This window comes from Amphiprion ocellaris, chromosome 6, assembly GCF_022539595.1.
Source record: "Amphiprion ocellaris isolate individual 3 ecotype Okinawa chromosome 6, ASM2253959v1, whole genome shotgun sequence".
NCBI lineage: Eukaryota > Metazoa > Chordata > Actinopteri > Pomacentridae > Amphiprion > Amphiprion ocellaris.
This window is the reverse complement of record NC_072771.1, coordinates 14,677,890-14,696,114: the sequence shown is the minus strand read 5'-3', so window position 1 is coordinate 14,696,114 and position 18,225 is coordinate 14,677,890. Positions and strand designations below refer to the sequence as shown.

Below are 18,225 nucleotides of genomic sequence, written 5' to 3'. Positions count from 1 at the left end.
GTAGTTTGACTGAAAAAGAACAAGTTCCTTTTTACATTCGGAGGCTATAAATATTTAATAGTCTTCAATGGAAAACTCTTTTTGTTCTGCAGAGTTGCAACAAGATCCAGGCTCTGATGTGGGGATTTTATCTGCATATTTCAGTTTATATTCACAAGCTGACAAGTGACTTTAATGTTAGATTGGTAGTGTGACGCCGCGGGAGGATGGATCAGAAGACTGTCACGTTGTTTCCTTCACCATCTCTGGAAAGCAATTTGCTTTGCTTGGTTAGGCGAGGATGGACGGTGTAACTGGAGGGAGATAGATAACTGCAGAAGATGGCACCCCATAAATTACATAAATCACACATAAATAATGTTTTAAATTTGTAGCCAATGTTGATTCAGTGATTGAGACAAATGCTGCAGTGTAGTGTCACCTGCAAAAAAAAAAAGTCACACATAGAGTTCAGTTAATATTTGTTTTTGTGGATGAAACAGCACTGTTGAGTGTAAACAGCCCAGAGCTAATGCTCTTGTTGTACCTGTCACATATATCTTTACATTTTATCAGTGTGGGAAAGAGATGAAACAATGGGAGATGTTTTTTAAGAAGAAAAACGTTAGCATGAGCTTGTTAGATCACAAACAAATCAGTCTAACCTACTTTTTAAACTGTCGTGTTTGTCCTTTGTGTATAAATTACTCAGAAATGTTGCTTCTGGTTGTCATAGATGCCGAGTTTCTGACTTAAGGTTCTTGTTTTTGTGGAAAATGTGTCACGTTATTACTCCCCCAGTCCAAATGTCACGATGCTCTCTGACCAAAAAGCTATTCGGCGGCAGAGGAGGAGGACATTTGAGGTGAAGCCCTGACTGTTTCAGTGTGCCATTAGAGGCTGAGTGCGTTCGGGCGTCTGAACAGAGAGTATAGAAGATGAAACAAGAGGCGCTGTGTGTTTTCCTAAAAGCTGCCAGTAATCAGAGCTACTGCTTGTACCAGAGCACCGTAGCTGCTCACTACTTGCAGCAGTTGTTGTCTGGAGTACTGTGTTGATGCCTTATATTGATTCTCTGAATTGAAACACAGCATTCATAACGAAGTAAGAGAGGCCAAATTCCCTCTTCTCCCTGACTGTTTAGTCCTCACCATGCAATTTTCTGTCGTTACCGAGATGTGTAATTTGTTCAAAATGTCTGTGCTAAAGCCATGACATTTGAACCATCTAGGCCATAAGTTCACAAGATGTAGTTTTTTCCAAGGACATTTCAAATAATAGGCGTCATTTCTCTGGGTTAGAATAACAATGTGGCTCATTCAGCTGCTGACATGCTACAACAATCAACAGAATGTCAAGCATGTTTGATAATGATCGGCACATCAGTGTCGATGTCAAGAGTCTGGGAGGAGGAGGAGGAAGATGAGGAGGTTCCCTGAACCGTTTAATAGCAGGGAGATGATTACCTTGACTCAGCTGATGTGCAGTTTGCTACTCTGGTTGTTTATGGGGCTCTCAACTTCAGTAAGTAAAAAGAGGCTCATCATTAGGGCCATGTTGTCAAAACAGAAGACATAGACGTGGTAATGTGTGGATGTGTTAAATATTCTATTCACCCATTGTATGATGTTCAATTGGTAATTCTAAAAAAACGGCTAAACATACATTTTTTTCTTCAACATTTATTGTTTTTTTCCCTCCAGAATAGTGAAACTGTATGTAGATGATTTGGAAGCAGCATCCTTAATTTTATTTTAATAATGCCAGTAATGTGTTACAGAAAACACAGCCTATATTTCCTTTAAATTATACAGTTAGATCTCTGCTGACATTCTGGGAGGCTGCTGCTGCCACCATTCACTACTTCCTCTGAAGACTTTGTGACTGAATGATTTTGTTGTTTGAATTTTTTTAAAGTTTGAATATTCATCTTTTAATGTCATCGTTTAAAATGACAATAATGAGAAAATGTGGAAGGTGTCATTGGTGGTGTAGTTAGCAACCACCTGGTGAACATAGTGGAGTATTAGATAGCTAAAGAGCCACATATTTCCCTACGAGGAAGCTAGTAGAGAGTAGGTGTATAATTATAAGGCATGTTTCCACCAAAAGTTGAAGGTATTTGTGGTTCCAGGGATCACTGTGTAGAAATTTTCCAAAAAACAAAAGGTTCCAGCTGCTTTTATTCTCCACAGCTGTCTGAAGGCTTGTGAATATTAGGTAAATTAGTGAGCTGACATTTTAAAACTGACAGATATTTTACTGTCATTTTCTTATGACAGTGATAACCTTAAAAATGTTTTGAATGACCTTCTCATTGTGGATCAGTAAACATGTTTGTAGTTGCAGGTTTTTATAAGTGGTGGTTGCAAAATGCTGAGGAAACCCCCCAATTAGCCATGTTTGGTGTTGCAAGTCCTACCCTAAAAGTTCCTGAACCTTCAGAAACAATTGTCTCCATAAACAGACCCTTGAATTCCATTTAGGCCTGGTTTCCTGTGGTTGAAACCCAGATAGAGAAAAGGTTCCTGAAAAGGTTCCTAGTCCCCGGGGAAAGTTCCTGTGGTGCAATCAAGTTTGCCATGTCTTCTTGAAAGGTGATGATATGTCTTTTGTGTTCAGAGCTTGTTTCCACTGACCAAAGTGGCCAAACTCAGTGGCTGCATGTTAAAGTGCCAAATCATTGGGTTTAGATTGTTGTAGAAAAATCTTAGGTTTTTATCCTTCTTGTTTAACACACGATTGTAGTCCTAGTTAGTTCAAAATGTGCAAATGTTCCCTTTTAGCTTTTGAAATATAATCCAAAATTCCATACCAGAACCAGGTCCCTCTGGTGCAAACGGTGGAGATGTTCTTGAAAAATCTGGCCTTCATTTGCACATGTGCTCTGCTGCCTGTGTTCATACAGCAATCAGTCAAGTCTGAGGCAGAGCTGAACCCTTAACCTTAAAGTCACTGCGTGTATAACTGTCGGTTAAACAGCTACAAAGACACACTGTACAAACCCGTACTGTGTGTAAAGTGGTAGTATTGGTGGTGGGACCTCCCACCCACGCCATCCCCAGAAGTCTCTTTCTCCTACCTGCTGTTGGGTCGTCATATTTTCCACTGTGGGTTGAAGCAACAGACCATCCAGGCCCAATAGAGCCTCCATTCATTCACTGAATCGAGGGAGGAAGGTGAAGGCTGCACCCAGCAACGGCTGCTTTTCTCTTCTCCTCGTGAATAGGTGTGGATGTAAGAGGTTCATGAACTGTTCGTTTTATTCATAGCTCAGGAGAGACCAGTGCTGCTCATAATCCGGACTCCATCGAGGTTATGAGGAATGAAAAAGAGAGGCGGCATTGTTGCGTGAAGACAGGCCTTTTTCTGTCTGTGGTGGTTTTAATGAGATCCTTCGTTCGCATTCGTGTGTTTACAGTAAACCCTTCCTGCTAGTTAGTCTGAAATAGACTGATGAGCAAGGTGTTGGCCTACTGAGGATCTCAAGAGTGCCTGTTAGGCTGCTGATCCAGTCTGCACCACCATGGGAATCAAAATGAGATTTTTTGCACAGATTCCTCCTGTTACAAATTGTCTTCATGCATATGTGATTTTGGCCCTGCACCCTTTTCCTGCCTCTGACTTTATGATTAATGGTTCCGGCCTGAGATGAGTGCCTGTGGCTGACAGTGGAACAATTAATACCCCACTCTGGTGCTTTTCTCGGCAAATAGAATGAGATTGAGCCCCACCACCTCCTAACCCCTCAGCGACTGTCAGAAAACTGCTGAACACAATGAGACGGGGCCAGTAAACAAGAGAAATAATCCACTAATTAAATCGTTTTTGCCTGTAAAGTGCGAGCGTTAAGTTATTTCAGCGATGTTTATTTATAGTCAGGCCAGGTAGCGGAAACGGATCAAGAATATTTCAGTTTCAAAGGCTTACAATCATGTGACATTTCTCTCTCCTTCACAGAGAGTGAGTTGTGAAACACACACACCACTGGCTCTCTTAACAAGCCATAAGAGACACACTGTGAAGTCTCTTCTCCGGTTGGCTGTCTGCCACCGTCACAAATTGAACTTGAATTGAATCTCCATGTCATTTTATACTCACTGAAAAGCTGCATTACTCTGGCAAATGAAATTTTTACATTTTTTTTTTCAGTGCTGAAAAATAAGTTAACACTCTGTTCACTACTCCACATCGTTGCAGCTCTTGCTATAAACCACCAACATCTGACATGAAGCCTTAAGCTCATCCGTCCTCAGGGAAGCATCACTTCACTCTGAGGAATCCCTTTGCTGATTCAATCTCCTTAAATCTGCTGGAAAATGAATGAATTCTTGCATGTTCTGCCAGAAGGGAAGGGGTTCAAATCAAGTTTAAGCAGTCAGTTTGTACCAAGATGAAATGACAGTGAGTTCCCTGCATCTATAAGTCAAGAATGCATGCAGAACTTAGAAGAAGGTGCCAGTCTTTTGGTCTAAATTAAACACCAACTACTTTGTATCTCAAGAGGTGATAGTGAGTCACTGTAGCATCCGGTCTGCCCCCAGTCCAACATTTGGTTCCTCTACTCATTTCGCAGAGGCTAGAAAAAAACACATGTACTATGTTTGTCATTATCCTGCAGAAATATATAAGTTATGGAATCTGAAATACTGTCTGCTTGATCTGCAAGTACACTTATTTGTCAGTATCTGATTCAATGATGAAACTCGAAGAGCTGGTCAAGAAAACTATACTACTGTGTAGAAAGACTGTAGTAGCAAGAAAAGCAGCCACTGCAAAACCTTAAAAAAGCTCCATTTGGAAAGTTTTTCGGTAAGGTTTGTTTTGTCAAGTACCTGAATTAAAGATTCACATTGAGTTGTCCAAGCACAGCCAATAACCCTGGTTTGTTTGTTACATAAAATTGCCTCAGTTTAGTAGACAGATGGATGATGAGCTGAGTTAGTCACATACAGCTGTTCTGACTGGTCTGGACCACATATCGACAAAAAGGTAACTTATCACACTTACCAAACATATTGACACTGGCAGTATCATTATAGAATTAGCTCTTTTTATAAGCTATTGCTACATAGCCAGCTTTCTGAAAGAAACAATGCATCATCATCAGCATCAAACTTCATTCTCTGAGTCGACAAGAGCTCCAGTGGCAGACTCGCTATCGCCTCCTGAGGTAAAAAAAAAAAGTGGTCATGTGAGATGGCCAGCCATTGCCAGACGGTTGCCATTCAGTAGATATCATAGATGTAAAAAGATCTAAACAAATATAACATGTATATTTTGTAAGTAAAAGATGGACATAGCATCACACAACATGAACGCATCTTAAACCTGTATTCTAACAGCCAGCAGGGGGTGAATCCTCTGATTGCAGGAAGAAGTCAAATTGTACAGAGGTGTATGAGAATATTACCCTACTTCTTATTTGATCTATTACCTCAGTGAACATTTTCCTACTGAATTTATGGTCTGAACTCCTAGTTTCCACGCTTTTTAAATACAGCATGGTGTTCATTTTTGTTAATTAAATTAATTTACCCATTTTGGGTAAAACAGACAATAAATCATGGTGTGTTTTAGGATGGGGCTACGTTGTGATTGGCAAATTGCTACTGTATGGGTCTGCACAGTGCTCAGTCAAATCCATACCTCACTCATTACAACCGTTTTTTTAAAAAACAGATGGAAACAAACTCAACGCTTTAGAAAGGTAGATCACAAACCAGTGGCTAACTGCACAGTGGCTTTGTCCTACTTTATGTAGTCAATATATGCATGCCATGTATCATGTCTTACACAGATGATATCATGTCAAAACGGTTATTTCTTCGTATTCTGTTAGTAATTTTTCTTAAACTACAATATTTGTACATAGCTCCTATAATAGAAACGTCAGGGGAATATGGAGAGGAGAGATGTGGTTTCAAGAGATATGGTGTCATAAAAGATTTTGCCTCACAAGATGAGATGTGTCAAAACCGATGATATCGAGACACTTTTTGCTTTCTATGAAGTAGAGGAAAAAAAGCAAAGGAATGTAGAGTCATGACCCGGTTACTGCACTGAAAGCAGACTTAGAGAAGTCTTGAAAGTAGCAGAGCACACAGTGCTGAGTTGAATCTTTTATTTACTGAGGGAAAATTTGAAAGAAAAAATCTTATTCATTGGTGCCTCATTTTTTTTTTTTTTTTTTTTTACTGGCCTTATGCCTACCAAGACCATGAAAAGAAAGTTTGAGCCTAGAAAATGACTTCTTTGAAAGTGGAGTCAGAGCTTGTCTGTACTCATATTTGTTCTACTTGTTATCGGCAGTAGGAAACCTTTATTTCGTCCCTCAGAGATGCTTTGCTGGTTGCAGAACCACCAACACTCACATGTCCTCCTCAGGTAATCACTTCATGTGAGAGATTCAGCCTTCAGATGGTGTGTCACGGGACATGCTGATGGTGTCAGACCTGATGTAGTCGTCACAATGGGTGTGCTGTTCAGTCAGAGGCCTGGTGGGCAAAGCAGCAGGGACCTGGTTCATCCTGCACCGATGACGTAGTGAAAGGGCAGCACTCAAGTTTAAAGTTGATGCAAACTGAAGCAGAGCCAAGTGTTGTTGTCGAAGCAGGCTGGTCAGCTGAGACTCAGATGTTACAAATTGTCTGCAATAATGGATTGTGGAAGGAGCTGATATATTCAGAAAACATGGCATCCCACATTAAATGAAGCTTATTTTTGACTGGCTCAGTCGACTGTTATTAGGTTTCCCCAGAATGTTGACTCAGCAAACTGACATGGTTGGATTTAATCATCATTCGACAGTGTTTTAATCTTATAAATCATCTGTAGTGGCATGCAGCTAGTGAAGCAAATACAGGAATAATTATGCATATATATATATATATATATATATATATATATATATATATATATATATATATATATATATATATATATATATATATATATATATATATATATCATTGTCAAACAAATTTGATACAAACTTTTGAAATGTTGCAAAAATAGAGAAAAGAATGGGGTATTTTGGTTTGTTTTCATCTACTACTTTGGAGCGAATAAACTAGGTTGGGCAATGTCATCAGAAGGTGGTACTATATGCTACCTACTATAGTAGTAGCATATACTTACTATATGCTACTACTGATCAAAGGTTTGGGGTCACTTAGAAATGTCCTTATTTTTTTAAAGAAAAGCATTTTTTTCAATGAAGATAACATTAAATTAATCAGAAATGCAGTCTAGACATTGTTAATGTGGTAAATGATTATTCTAGCTGGAAACGGCTGATTTTTAATGGAATTTCTGCATACATACACATTTCCATCAACCATCACTTCTGTGTTCTAATGCTACATTGTGTTAGCTAATGGTGTTGAAAGGCTAATTGATGGTTAGAAAACTCTTATACAATTATGTTAACTCATGAATAAAAGTGTGAGTTTTCATGGAACACATGAATTGCCTGAGTGACCCCAAACTGTTGAACAGTTGTGTATATACAGAGGTAATAAACAGACTAGAAGAAGCCAGAAACAAAACCAGTCATTTGCAATTAACTACAAAATCCTCAAAGAAAGGGAAGAAATAAACATAACTTTGGGTATCTACAACAGAAAATGTCTTTGAAGTTTTTTTGTAGTTACACCTTTTTATATATTGGTCCCAATATTAAAAGCCACATGAACTAACAAAGATTTTTTGATCCAGTAAAAACAAATAATATATGTACAAATTTTCAGCAGAAGAGCTATCTATGTGTACATTCTAACCAGCCACAACATTCAAACCACCTGCCAAATATTGTGTAGGTTGCCAATATGTTGCCAAAACAGCTCAGACCAGTGAGGGCATTGACGTGGAACCTCTTCAGATTGGTGTCCGGATGAGGATCTGGGTATTTGGGAGGTTAGGTCAGTGTTTCTGACTCTTGATCATGTTCCTCAAGCCAGTCCTGAACAGTTTTCACATTGTAGCACATTGTACTGCTGAGGGAGGCTGCTTCTGCCTAGGAGTGCCATGGGGGATGTGTGTGCTTGAGCTTTAACAATGTTTAGGTGGGTGTTATGTGTCATAGAAACATCTCCATGAATGCCAGAACCAGAGGTTTTCCAGCAGAACATTGCATTGTAACAAGATGATCAATATTATTCCTTTGTGTACATTTCCAGTCTTCCAAAGCTCTCTGTGCTTGCTAGCTTGCTAACTACTTGCTAATCACTTCACAAGTTAGTTTGTATGGTTGCTAAAAGGACAACAACTTCACACAGTTTATTAAAAACACATTTGTCTCAGTACTGTCTGCAGACCATGCTTCTTTCTCCATTCCCTCTAAGGTCAACACTGTCAGAACCAGTTACTATTGGTCGGTGGCACAAATTAGCCTGTGAAAGGTCATTAAAATTGCATAAAAGAGTTGTATTGGTTTCCTTTTCTATTGTGGGGTTGCCACACAATTCCAACATTTTAGATGTTTTTGTGATGAGGCCTTAACAGTGACAACAAGATACTGTTGCAGATGATGTTGCAAAATGGGATTTCCAGCAGTATCCTGCTGCCTGACCAGTGAGATAGTGAACCCTGAGCGTCTGTGTGAGGTACATCAAAGGTCACACAGTGAATCCACTGTTTTGTTCCTCACCCTCAGGTGGGAGAAATGTCCCCACACCCACTGATGGCCAATGACAGGCTGTCCACTGTTTCATATCCCACCTGGAACATCACCCCAAAGAGGGCACTGCTTTGTCTGTTTGCTCTCCGCCTGGCTATCTGTCCCTCCATCATCTCTCAGTGGACGTTTGCAGAGCCTCTGTGTTGATGAGATTCAATAGGAGAAGGAGAGAGAGTGGGCAAAGAGTGCTGAATGTTTCTCTGCCAGAGTCCCACTCACTCCCGCTGATAAGATCCAGTTTTTGGAACTCAGAGCGAATCTCCAGCCCTGGGGATGTTGGGACGGGCTTGACTTGAGTAGGTTCTGAGTTTCCACTTCCAGATGGTTCTTTTAATTGTGAGACACACAGTTTAAAGGATCATTTTAGAAACTGCGCTTCAGAGAACCCTGAGCACATACGGCCTCAGAATGGCTTTTTTTGACAGTGTTTTTGTCATGCCTGGCTATTTATAGTTTCTTTCAGCTCCCATTTGACTTGTATTAAGTGTGAGATATCTATCATTAATGGCCACGGAAATTAATCTGGTTTTATACCTTGTGCGTGTTGGATTTATGTGTTCATATCTCAGCTGTAGTTTTTCACCTCTGGTGTGGCTCTATAGGTGTTAATGCCTCGTCCACTACTTTGATTCATATATCCCAATAAGTGTTGGATGGACTAGCATGGCATTTAGCACTGATGTTCATGATGCCCAGAGGATGGATCCTAATGACATCTGATGATGACTTGACTTACATTTCTTGACAGCTATTGGATGGATTGCTATGGAATCTGGTATACACGTTACTGTTTCACACAGAATGAATTCTGTGAACACTCCTGACCTCTGACCTTTCATTTAACATCATTATCAGGTCAAAGTTTGTCCTAAATTCTGTCAGCGTAATATAAAGTGTCATGCAGAGATCTAATGTCCATTAAGCACCAATCTGCTACTCCAACTAGATTCTCACATCCCATCGCACACCACAGCATCGCCGTCACGCAGCGCTGTTTTTGTTCTGAGTGCTTGCTGTGTCTTCTTTGTGTATAATTTCATTATCCATCTTTAAACTGGGGAGCTCTGATCACCCATAATGTTTTCTTTTTTTCAGTTTTTCTGTCTTTTTAAAATTAAACACAGTGAATCTAAGCACATAATAACAGCCATCAGCATCTTCAGCACAAAACAGTATTGTCCATCCTTAAAATCTCTCTTCAGCTAAACGCATCATCACAGCGTGCTGTTCTGTTTTTCACGGTGAACTCAGCTGGTCAGGGCACTGAAAGAAAATGAGGGCTTTTAAGAAAGCCGGGCCACTGTCCCACACTCGGATACCCCCGGCCTATTCCTTCTTTTTATATGTTGCTAAGCTGATGCAACCCATGCATGCCACATTGTGTTCACAACAAAAGCCAAGACTGCACTGGCCGTACCAAATTCATATTTAGAAAGGCCGTGTGAATAGCTGGCTCCCTAGACTCCCCCCAGGGGCCTGTCAACCTTATTCCCCCTTTAACAACATAACACATCTTGGCTGCTACAATAGAATTTATGTCTGCTTGCTCCCTGGCTCCTCCACCCATTTGTAGTGAGAGGAGTGGAGGGATTACGCTTTCTGCATTTTTCAAGGCTGAATCCAGACCCCTCTGGTTCTCAGAAGAAATTGTTTTCATTACAGCATTTCAAACAGTGCCCTGAGCCATTCTGTCAGTGTGATAGGGGTAACGCGGTGGTATTGAAAATGAGACAAATTGGTTTCTGGCTCAGGGGGAAAATTATAATTAGCAGGGCTCAAACTCTGCTGCTTCTGTGAGAGCTTTGGTTTGCCGTGCTGAGCTTTGGCCACGACGATCCTGCACTCAAAGGGTGTGATCAATCCACCTCGGGGCTGCTGTCAAAGCCAGACTCGCACCACATTGTCCCGTCACTCACTGTCCACCAGGTGTTGCACAGACTGGCGGGCCTCTCAGTTTCTCGAGAGTTCTTGAGGTCAAAGAAAACAGCAGAAAGTCTAAAGTAAACCTCGTTACCCCCCACTTCCCTCCTTCCACTTATTCCTCCTCTTTTTCTACCACTCCAACCCTTCTCTGTCAGTGTTGCCTCTACACCCAGTGTGAACTTTCCTAAGACTTTTTCCTCCGCCTCGAAAAAAGAAAATATCTATTCTTTGCTGTTCCAATAGTTAATGACCAAACTTTGTACAATAGAAGTAGAAGTGCAGATGGTGCAGATGGAGCTGATACAAGCACAATCCGTTCAGAAATGCTCTCGCTGTGTCCGTTTTTTCATTACCTCGGCTGGAAAACACCTTCTCTATTGCTGACATACAGATGGGGACTCTGCCACCAGGCTGCTTATAGACAGTCCCAGCTTTGAATAGGAGTTAAAATTGGCTCCAGGTTTCTCTGCCCTTATCACTATGGCGACACATGGCCTGAATATATATTTAAAAAACAAATATAGTGTATCTTTACTGTGTCATATTTATTCCCATTTTTTTAACAGCTACCATAATATGCATTTTTCTAGCTTGCATTGCAATTTTTATTTCATATTTTCACGTTCAGACATTCTTGGATCTCTTGAGTGCGTTGAAGAATGTAAGTCCTGTATCCACTCCTTTTAGCTCTGTTTGGGTTCACCAACTGAGGGAAATTATTTAGCCATTTAGCTGCTAAACGCTCCACTATTTGAGAAGGTAGTGTGTAGTCTTTTGATTCAAGTTCTAGCAACAAACAGCTGCCCTTTAAAAGTGGGAAACGAGGTTAATGAAAACAGTGAGACTGAACTAACACATTAAAGCTGCAGGCCAGAAAACCAAAACAAAGAGCTGCATCTATTACAGTGTACATCAGGTGAGGATTCTCAGTATGTTAGTCTCCACAAGAAAGCCCTTTTACATCACAAGTAGTTAATGAATCCAGTGTTTGTATAGAAATATTGATGTAAGTGGCTTTGAATCCAATCACCACCGCTGCTCAGCTGCTGCATGTAGCCTCGATTCCTGAAACTCGTGTGAAGATTCTAAGCATTTAAGAATTTATGGGTGTGTCTGGTTATTGTTTGTGATCATTTCTAGATTTTATGGAGCTACAGTTTAAAAAATGGAAAGAAATGTAATAATTTGAACGGCATGTAGCATGCATAGTGAAACTTTCTCTCAGGGGGAGGGGTGGTGAAAGCTTTGGTTTCTTAAGTGGTTTTCCTCATGCAGATTTCCACAGCTCATTCAGGACTGAAGGCTTTTGTTTCTCTGCCCATAATCCAGGAAAAGCAGAGGGAAGAAGAAAAATAAGGGAAAACACACTACAGTAAAGAGTGGGTGAGGAGGAGGAGGAGTGCTGGGATTCCAAAGGGTGGATTGGAGAGGATTTGGTCCTTTAAATAGAAGCACCTGTTCATCTGGGATTAGTAGGAAGCAGCGCTCTATTTTGGTTCAGTGGGGATGTTTGCCCATCACGCCCTGGGTCCTAATGGCTGTCCAAGTATGAAGTAGAGTTGTGACGCTCTCATTTGGGGTTGTGGTGTGGCAGAAACTCGCTGTCTGGCTGGACACCAAGATATTGCTGGTGCAGATGCCTGGAGCAGCTGGGAGGGAGCTCTTTTCTTTCTCAGTAAGTGCCATTAGAATGCCCCGGGGTCAAGGCATCATCGATGTTCGGTTAACAGCGCAACTACGTGGGACTGTTCCCAGATGCACATTTTTTTAATACTTAGTCACAAGTGCAACAGTGCTGGAAAAATGTACACATTTTGAATGCGGGTTAAATCAGGGATGTGGGTGGTGAGTGCAGGTCACAAATAACAATGGGTGACAATGTGTAAACACTGCTATGAGCAAAATTATGCTTTAAAATAGACAATTTACTATTTTAAAGAGTGTCCTGTGCTGGACTATTTCTGTGCTGGAGCCTTTTGTAAATCTACCAGTGCAATTGTCCTGAAGTGGCTCCAGTTACACTACTGTTCAAAAATTTAGGGTCACTTAGAAATGTCCTTATTTTTGAAAGAAAATAAGTTTTTTTTCAATGAAGATAACATTAGTTGAATCAGAAATCCAGTCTAGGCATTGTCCATGTGGTAAATGACTATTCTAGCTGGAAATGGATGATTCTTAATGGAATATCTACAGTATGTACATTGGAGTACAGAGGAACATTTCCAGCAACCATCACTGTGTTTTAAGCCTACATTGTGTTAGCTAATTGTGTTGAATGGCTAGCTGATGATTAGAAAACCTTTGTACAGTTATGTTAGCACATGAATAAAAATGTGAGTTTTCAGGAGAACATGAAATTGTCTGAGTGACCCCAAGCTTTTGAACAGTAGTCTACATGCTTAACATATAGACATCACAGAGGATTTGATCCTATCATCAAGCTCTCAGCAAAAAAGCGAATAAGCGCATTTCTCAGAAAGTCAAACTATGGTTTTAATGAGAAAATGTCAGTTTTATTTTTTCTTGTATTGTTTGGTTTGGTGGTGATTTTCAACTTCTACCTTGTACCCACCATGAAGACCTCCTCCTTTTTTGGCCAAATATGTCTTTCTCTGGTTTCTGTATTATACGGAAAAGATGACGGCACATGACGGAAAATGATCAAATCCTGGCTTCAGAAAACTTCTTTCAGAGACCTGATAAGAGGATGCACATGTGCACTCAGCCTTACAGCTGGACAGTGCAGCTGTCTGTCCAGGGATGCATGTGGAATAAGTACAGTACATGCACATATGACCGCCACAACATATGACTTCAGTGTGACCTTGCACCTACTTTTGAAGCTTTTCATGAAATCCCTTTGATCACAAGCTCCAAAAAAATGCATTTTTCTTTTGTGATTTAATAAGATTTTAATAGCATGTAGCAGTTGTGGCCTCACATTGAAATACAGTCCTTGAAATGCTTTTGAAACAACAGCTTTTCCATTTTCTTTTTCAATCTAAACAAGCTTTACATACCTAGCCCATGCTCACAGAGCCAAAGGACCCCCCCAAGAAAATGAAACGGTGTTTATAAATCAAATTCTTGTACAACATAAAGCTTTTGAGTGTATCTGTGTATATCCAGCTCTAATTGTTTTCAGAGTATCGGCTCGCCACACCCAGCCGACTCAAGGGGATTTTTTTTTTTTTTGGCTGGCTTCAAACAGGCTAAATCACAGAACACTCTACTCCACCTATAATTGGGTCAGCATGTGTATTTATAGACAGAATCTGTCTTTTCAAACACATAAAACATGAAACAGAGCTAGTTGTGCTAAATGGCCTGAATTGTGCTCTAAGTAAACACCAGCGATTATCACTGCCTCTCATTAGCATCCTGTGAAATGACCAATTTGGCGCATCACCCGGAATAAAGTGTATTTACGGTGCAATGCAAGTGAAAAAAGAAGCAAAAGGAGAAAAAGAGTCAGTGTTGGTGCGTCTGTGTGTTACTGGCAAATAAATCACTCTTTTCCTCATCCTGCTGTACTCTGTATTGTATTTTATTACACTGTACAGGGCTGTAACTGGAGTGGATACAGTGAAAGAGGAAAATACATTTATCTTAATAAAGGCCATCAGTCTTCATTCGAGCATGTTGCCAACTTGCTACTCCCCATCACTGTGTTGAGCCTTTCAGCAAAAGATATGGCGAGGAATCACTTAACAATTCAGTAATGAAATCCCCCACCCGTAATGTGAATATGTTGTTATTGTAAAAGCCTCGCAGAGCAGCCCCGGAGTCCCCCCTTATTGAATCAGCCGTGACCTGACATCAGCGTTTATCCCTGCATATGGCTCCAGCTTGGCTCCCGCTGCTGCGATGCTCCGGCTCTTGCCTGCCACAGCTACAGCGAGAAAGACCTCAGCAGCCCCCTAAGCGGATCAGACCTTACATATTGCTCCACAATTTCATTAAGGGTCACAATTCGCAGGGCTGTCAGCGCCATAATAAACTCCCCAGTGCAGCCGGAGCAGATGGTGCGACCTAAGCGTCAAGGGAGAGGCATCCGGAGGAATCCCCTTAATAAGGGAAGTAGGCCAGTAGCAGGCGCTTTAGAAGATAACTCCTGCCTTTTCATGTGATTTTCACAAGATCTGCTGGTGCGTGAGTAAAACCAGATGAAACTATAAATCTTGGTTGGGCTTTTTTCGGGAAGTCACAGGGCAATGCTTTTCATTTTCTGTGGTCAAAATTGCTGCAAATCACTTTCAAGCAGCATTAACTGAGCCTATACTCACTATTTAAAAGCTTTAAATTGAAAATGAAATGAAGTACTTACTGGCTACATGCGTGAGATTGTGCTGAAACTGTGATGCTGAAGCTGCGTGTCTCAGGCCTAAAGGCAGCATCTGATGCACAAGACATACATCTAAAGAACCAGCAATATTTTATGTTGTAGTGTAAAGCTAGTTTTATCATTTATAACGTCAATGACAAGTGTAAAATCATATTATTCTAACATAACTCTATTTGGTTGCTTGACTTACAAAAAGAAAATGATTTGACAGTGAGGACTAACCAATGTGTTACACAAATGTAACGCTAACTCACTATTTAATCCATTAAAGAGCCCATTTTATGTACATTTAAAGGTTTAGATTTTTATTCTTTCGCATTTGCTAGGATATATTTACATGCTAATTTTCAAAAAGCACATTATTTCTCTGACACTTTAGATTGCTGCAGTAACTCTTCTCACCCTTTGTACGAAAAGTTTCATTTTAGCTCCTGTGTCTTTAAGGCCTCCACTCTCAAAAACCCAGTCAGGTCTGATTGATCGGCTGGCACAATGACAGCAAGGAAACTTTGGTGTATGCCATAGATTCCATATAAAGATATATGATATATAGTCTGTGTTACATACTGCCAATTCTGCCATCTGAATAGAGAGGTAGACAGATGTAGGTCTAGCAGAAGCTCCTCTAGTGAGAAAATAATAGCAAACTGCAAGGCGGCTGCTCATTCTTTCCTTGAGGGTGTGTCAGACTAGGCACACTAGGCAGGAGGTACGCAAATGTGTGACGTGGTGATGGAAGAAAAGCCTGGACTTCAAATGAGGTGTTTGAGGCAGGTATGGAGCAGAGTTTTGTGTGGAAGAGAATAATTCCCTTTGAGGTGGACTCTAGGCTTTGTAGCTTTGGAGACTTTCTACCTGCACAAAAAAGCTATAACTCTAAAGGAATGGGAAAAGAAGCCCAGCAAAGGCACATTCCTGCAAAGTTTTATGTAAGCTGTTTATTACACAGAGCTCCATGCATACTGCTGAGGCGTGGGGAAATCCAAAGATTCTCCTGCCTGTTTTCTCTTTCTATGGTTTCTACTGGAAGCTATAAAGGATCGGGTTTGTTTTTTTGCACCTGTAAGACCTTGGAATACTCACATTTGGTTCTTTCATCCTCCCAAAATCACCTCCTCACGTATGCATGAAATAATCTGATCAGCTGTTGCACCACTCACATCGCCACAGGGCACATTTTTAGCACCAAGCTCCTCTCGCTGTCATTAATTTTTGGTTCAGTCAGCAGCTCTATAAATGCCCCCTTTGGAAAGAATGGACGCTCAATTGAGTGTGTGTGAAAGGAGGAGCTCTTATTTTGGCCGGTGGAGCCTCGACGAGCGAGTTTAACGTCAGCGCCCTATATTTACATCTGTCCGCTGGCAGCCAGTTTGCCAACTAAGCGAGGCTCGCTGGGCCGTGGCGTGTGAATTGGCACTTGATGTGAATGAACATATTGACGCGCTCAGTTAAACGGTGTAATATCAATAATGCATTTGTCCAGTGTGAATGTGCCCAGTCATGTATGTGCCGTCATGCTGCTCTGTGCTGCAACTCGCTGTGCGTACAGAGCTCGCATTCAAGAACGGTCAACCCAGTTTATTGACCCTTCCAGCCTTCTGTCTGTTGCTGTCTTTGTTCCCAAGTTCCCAGAGAACACTGGTGGGATTCTGCCCAGTGCTGCCAGCCTCTGTTACTAAAAGGAGTCATTGTGTTGTCTTGTTGCAGCTCGGTAAATCAATGGGACGCTTTGTTCCCTCTGCAACATGTAGGATGTGGAGCCTCGGTCAGTACAGACGTGTCATGATTGCGGCCTGCTGATTGTAGACTCAGCAGATCATGTTTTTGTGCCCTGTGTGCTTTTACAATCGTGAAAAAAAACAGCAGACGGTCCACAGTTCCTGCAGCTATCTAAACAGAGAAGGAATGGAGATCTATGATATCACAGAGCTGCCGTGCATCGTCTCCTCTGAGGTTTCCCATCGTGCTTCTTCCTCACTCTGAGCTCCTGTGTATAAACATGCCTGCTTCTATGTGCAAGCCTGCTCATCTGTAGGTAGCGCTGTGTGTATTGCAAGTACGTCTCTGTTACGTTCATACATCTCGGTGTGGACGTGTATTTGTGTGTGCGCGTGCTCAGCCTCCCTCCAGGCCTCAAGCTGATCAAGATAGACTCCCTTGCTGGATAAAAAAAAATCACCATTTGACAATATACAATTAAGATTCCTGCAGATGTGAAGGAGCCACTGATGAGTTCCTTCAGCAGGAGAGAGCAGGGAGGGTGGGAGGCGTGGAGTCGGAGATGAAGGAGGAGGAAACGAACATTGGGGGGAGTAGAGATGAGAAGGAGGAAGAGGGGTGAGTATGGGGGGGGTGAACGCTCTTCGGGGAGGTTTAGTGAAAGCACCTGCCTCAGCTGTGGGACTCATGATGGATGAAGAACAACTGAGGAGGAGAGGAAGGGAGGGGGGATGGGAGCAGGTTGGAGCCTGAAGTGAAGGACATTTTGTCCTGCAAATTCTTCATTTTCGCCTGTTGGGCACACACACATCAATGCAGTGCAGAGACAAAGACACCGGGGATAGGGTTAATTCATTTTATAGCCACGTGACTGAGGAAGGAGAATCTTTTGAAAGGTCCCAAGATGGATTTTTTTTCGTTTGCCTTGAAAACTTCCTCCAGTCCAAAGATGATCTAATTTAATTCAATTTTCCCATTGAAAGCCCCGATGCCTGGTTATGAGTCAATTTACATTTCCAGTAGAGTGACTTTAAAATTGCTTCTTGTATTTCAACATCAATAAATCATCACCACATTCATTTCTACGCATACCATAATCACTGCAAAGAAGCCACCAGATTGGCAGCTTCTACTGAGTCTTATCTGGATTTTACGACACATGCCAACTGGCCAACTATCTGAAAATGAGCTTAATAGCACAAATGTTCAAAACAGGCTGAAACCAGGAAAACAGCTTTTTACAAAGTGGCGACATCTGGCGCTAAAAAAATTCAGCTTACATATTTGGGCAAGAAAAGCAATGATTTGATGTGTGATATTGCTGGCATTTTAAAACAGTGTCACTTTACACGTTACAAGAGAAAATGCTTTTACAAAGAGGAATAAACAAACGATAATCTCGGGCTGAAAATTTCAGACAGTGCATACACTACTGTTCAAAAGTTTGGGTTCACTTAGAAATGTCCTTATTTTTGAAAGAAAATCTGGTTTTTTTTTCAAAGAAGATAAAATTAAATGAATGAAAATCAGAAATGCAGTCTGGACATTGTTAATGTGGTAAATGACTATTCTAGATGGA

The 18,225-nt window shown here is 41.1% G+C and overlaps 1 protein-coding gene across 2 annotated transcripts in view; it reads left to right on the top strand.

Moving 5' to 3' along the window:
- Positions 1-18,225, top strand: part of zdhhc8b (zinc finger DHHC-type palmitoyltransferase 8b) — an 85,384-nt gene that overhangs the window by 29,287 nt on the left and 37,872 nt on the right. Inside the window, exon 1 of one of the 2 annotated variants that reach the window (XM_055011454.1) lies at positions 12,239-12,257. The exons of the other annotated variant lie outside the window; for it this stretch is intronic. The gene's annotated coding sequence lies outside the window, so the exon portion shown is untranslated. Of the gene's footprint in view, positions 1-12,238; positions 12,258-18,225 lie in introns of those variants that run through there. 2 annotated transcript variants of the gene reach the window in all.